Source organism: Callorhinus ursinus, unplaced genomic scaffold (assembly GCF_003265705.2).
Source record: "Callorhinus ursinus isolate GAN/ISIS: 27379988/994484 unplaced genomic scaffold, GSC_fseal_2.0 scaffold27, whole genome shotgun sequence".
In the NCBI taxonomy this organism is placed as follows: Eukaryota; Metazoa; Chordata; class Mammalia; order Carnivora; family Otariidae; genus Callorhinus; species Callorhinus ursinus.
Genome location: NW_027397089.1, coordinates 1,956,326 through 1,960,865, shown reverse-complemented (window position 1 = coordinate 1,960,865; position 4,540 = coordinate 1,956,326). Strand labels below are relative to the sequence as shown.

The 4,540-nt window shown below is 43.1% G+C and overlaps 1 pseudogene; it reads left to right on the top strand.

The window, feature by feature from the left end:
* Nucleotides 1-2,003: 2,003 nt before the first annotated feature.
* On the top strand, nucleotides 2,004-3,408 carry LOC112829899 (purine nucleoside phosphorylase pseudogene; annotated as a pseudogene).
* The last annotated feature ends 1,132 nt before the right edge of the window (nucleotides 3,409-4,540 follow it).

Sequence of the window (4,540 nt, the reverse complement as noted above, 5' to 3'; positions counted from 1 at the left end):
CCCAACTCAGAGTATAAGTGTTAAGTCGGTTTAGTTTTCTTAAAACTTGATTTCAGCTCTGCTTTGTTGCAAGTATAGACATCGTGGATAGAGTCCAAACTTCCCAATTCTCTTCCATTACTGAAATGTACCAGTTACCTTTAAAACTGGTAATGGTTCTTCCATAATACCTGGTTGGAGCTATGATACTGGCTGCTTTCATGGAAAAGATGGGGAGCCAGAAGATATCTCTTCCCTACTCCCTTTGCAAGGTTTAACTCCTTTAGTGGATGGAGCCAGGCTAAGACTGGGAGCAAGAGTCATCTCTGATGAGAGCTGGTCTTAGACTGCTGCTAGTAGATGGCTCTGGTCTCCCCTAGTTCACTGTCTCTGTGTGGTGCTGGTGACTTGTCCTTTGTGCCTACATGTATGTTTGATTAGGACCGTGCTTACTTTTGTTGCAGGATTTTTTCTCCATTAGTGCCTGCAGTTCTTGGTCACTCCTCTTTGAAGAATGAAGAGGTAGACCAGATAGAGTGGTGAACAGCAAAGCAAGGTTTATTGAGTGATAGCAAAGTGAAAGTGCAAAGCTCCCAAGGAGGGAAGGGACCTGAGAGAGTTGCCACCAGATTTCTCAATCTAGGGATTTTTATGGGCTTGTTCAGTAGATTACTAAAATAGATTGCCTTCCCCAGTGTGGCTAGGCATCATCCAATCTGTTAAGGGCCTGAACAGAAAAGTGGAAGAAGGAGAAACTTGTCCTTTTTTCCTGCCTTACTGTTGAGCTGGGACATCTCGTCTTCTTTAGCCACCAGGCTTGGATTTATACCATGGGTTCCCCTCATTCTCAGCCCTTCAGACTTTGGCTGAATTATACCACTAGCTTTCATGTGTCTCCAGCTTGCAGACAACAGATTATGGGACTTCTCAGCCTCCATAACCACATGAGCCAGTTCCTCAAAACCGGTTGATTTCTCTTTTTCTCTAGATATATAGATTAAAGATATAGATATAGATGGTATATGATTTCCTACTCCTTCTGTTTCCCTGGAGAACTCTGATTAATACAATCTGTCACCCATCTTGGCAGCCCTATGGTTTCATTGCTTCTTTTAATCCCCTTCTCCTACATGTAATACCACAAGAATTGTTTTTGTACCCTCTCTAAGGGCGATAGGGAGTGTTCTCTCCTTTTCCAACCATCCACACATGGCCTTCAGGTAGTCTATACTACAGCCTTTTGTCATCCTAATTGTGTGGGGCATTTTCAAAAGCTGTTTACCTCAGGAATCTCCAGATGAGAAGCAAAGGATAACCCCACCCCACCCCCATTTTCTGCAAACACTCATTAAGCTCTCCCACACCCTCCTCATATAGAAGGTAGTAAGTACCAAGGTTGCCAAACCCAAAAGCCTTCAGTGTTTCCTTTTTGCATGTACCTCCAATTTTTTCAATTAATTCTTTGAAGCCCCCAACTCTCTTTACATGGCCTGTAGATAAATAGTGCTGATGGCCATAGGTTTGGTTCTGTTAGCTTTCAGTATGTCCTAAGGAAAGATGTCTGGATGGATATATATATATATATCATATGAGTGTGAGAGAGAGAGAGAATAAGAGAGAGATTGGTTTTAAAGAATTTGCTCACACAGTTAGGGTTTGGCAAGTCTAAAACCTGTAGGACAGATCCCCAGCAGGCTGGCTGGAAATTTAGGAAAGAGGTGATATTGTACTCTTGAGTCTAATATCTGTAATGTTGGCCAGTAGACTGGAAACTCAGGCAGGATTTTTATGTTATAGACTTGAGGCAGAATTCCTTCTTTAGGAACCCTCAGTTTTTCTTCTTAAGACATTCAAGCGATTAGATGAGGCTCACTGACATTAGGGAGAGTAATCTACTTGATGTAAAGTTTACTGATTATAAACATTAATCACACCATGAAATACCTACATAGCAACATGTAGGCTAGTGTCTGACCAATTAGGCATGATAGCCTAGCCAAATTGAAACATAAAAGTAGAGTACGGCTCTGCGCAGCGCGGCTCAGCGGCCCGGATCCCAGAGGCCAAGGGCGGGCTCCTCGAGAGGGCGGCGACGGCGGCACCATGGAAAACCGATTTACGTATGATGATTATCAGAACACGAGTGAATGGCTTCTGTGCCACACCAAGCACCGACCTCAAGTGGCAGTCATCTGTGGCTCTGGGTTAGGAAATCTGGTTGATAAATTAACTGACAGCCAGAGCTTTGACTACAGCGAGATTCCAAACTTTCCCCGAAGTACAGTGCCTGGTCATGCTGGTCGACTGGTGTTTGGGTTCCTGAATGGCAAGGCCTGTGTGATGATGCAGGGCAGGTTCCACATGTATGAAGGCTACCCGATCTGGAAGGTGACATTCCCAGTGAGGGTTTTCTTCCTTATGGGCGTGGACACCCTAGTGGTCACCAATGCAGCTGGAGGACTCAACCCTGAGTTTGAGGTTGGAGATATCATGCTGATCCGTGATCACATCAACTTTCCTGGCTTCAGTGGTGTGAACCCTCTCATAGGGCCCAATGACGAAAGGTTTGGACTTCGTTTTCCTGCCATGTCCGATGCCTATGACCAGGATATGAGGCAGAACGCTCACAGGGCTTGGAAACAGATGAGGGAGCAGAGAGAGCTGAAGGAAGGCACCTATGTGATGTTGGCAGGCCCGTCTTTTGAGACTGTGGCTGAATGTTGGCTGCTGCAGAAGCTGGGCGCGGATGCTGTTGGCATGAGCACGGTACCAGAAGTTATAGTTGCAAGGCACTGTGGACTTCGAGTCTTTGGCTTCTCCCTCATCACTAACAAAGTCGTCTTGGATTATGAAGCCAAGGAGAAGGTCAATCATGAGGAAGTACTAGAGGCTGGGAGACAAGCAGCACAAAAATTGGAACAGTTTGTCTCTATTCTTATGACCAGTATTCCACCACCTGCCAAAGCCAGCTAACGAGCCCTGGAGTGGTCTGGCCTCTCCATAATGGGATCCAAGTAGCTACTACATACTTCGGCCTCTTGCTGGGTTCACGTGCCTCTGCCCTTCAGTAGTAGGAAAAGAGAGGAATATCACTATCCTTCAGCTTTCCCAATTTCTCCCACCAGACCCTTCTGCACTGGCTCTTCTGCTCAGTTATCTCAAAGCAGTTATCATCTCCTCCCCCAGCCCAAGAGCTAGAACCCAAGCCCTGCTGTGCCTATGCCTGGGTGTGACCTGGGCTGTTGAACTTGGCCCAGTAGCTACTGCTGTCCTTTTGATGTAATGCTTTCACATTCCTGGGGACTCGGTTCTGCCTCCTCCAAAGCACTAGAGCCCACACGAGGGCCAGCCCAGTCCGATACCCCTTGGAGTTTTGTATTACCCTATTTTGAGAATAAAAAGAAAGATGAACTAAAAAAAAAAAAAAAAAAGAAAGAAACATAAAAGTATATTTTATAATATGCATCATAGATCTTAATTACTTAGTTTTATATTTAAAATGTCCTGTTATGCTGTATATGATTTTCACATTAACCATAAGAGGCTGAACTTCTTCCTTGGCTTCACCATTGCACAGATGAGGAACTTAAAGAGATTAGTACCTGAAAGCACACAAGCAGATAATGGCAAGTAGGGACTTTAATCCACTTCTTTTGACTCCAAAGACCATATATTCGTCCCTATCATCAGTGCCTGTCAATAAATATTTGATGGTGATTGATTCATCTATTGATTGCCAATATATGTCACTGAGAACAATAAAAAATACAAAAAAAAGAAAAAGAAAATGGGTAAATTAGTAGAAAACTTAACAGCATTACTGGGGGGAAGGAGAAAAGGGAAATTTCATTGACTAGAGGAGTGCTTGGCTTTAGCTTAAGATTCTAAAGTTAAAATTTCAAGAAGCTTAACATAGTCTTCTTACATAAAATTCTAACAATTGAAAGATTTCCTCTAATTATCTTCAGATTTCTTACTTACTTTAAACTGGGTTCCCATCCCTCTCATTTGGGCTTTATACTCAGGGAGTATTTACTGAGCAAAGAGAGAATGCTTTCTTGAAGAATGCTTCTCATGGTTCAGTTGAGTTGAAATTGCTAAACTATCCATCTCCCCATACATAGGAAATCTAAACTTAAACAACTTTGCTTGCCCTGGGAACCATCTTATTGAAATTATCCTTATTTCTTATCCTTATCCTTAATTAACTGTTTATCCCTCTAAAGCCCTATTACTTGAAGATATCAAATATGACATGTTTTTTACCTTTTTGTTTCATTGTAGATTCATGAATGTCCCCACCCCTACTTCGTTCATTTTTGTTGGTGGAGGTGATACCGTAAGAGTTTTAGTGTTTGTTGCCTTCTTTTCTTTGGACTGGTCAGGAGGAAGAGTTGCTCCTCGTGGTTGTCCTGCTAATTAAAATGATGTCAAGGCAGAACTGCCAAGTAAGATATCAGCTGGTGAAGATGACTAATGCATGCCCACATTATTACTGCACAAGAACAGAAAAGTGTGCACTGTGAGAGCTATAATCACTGTGATTGTCTCAGTGTTCCAA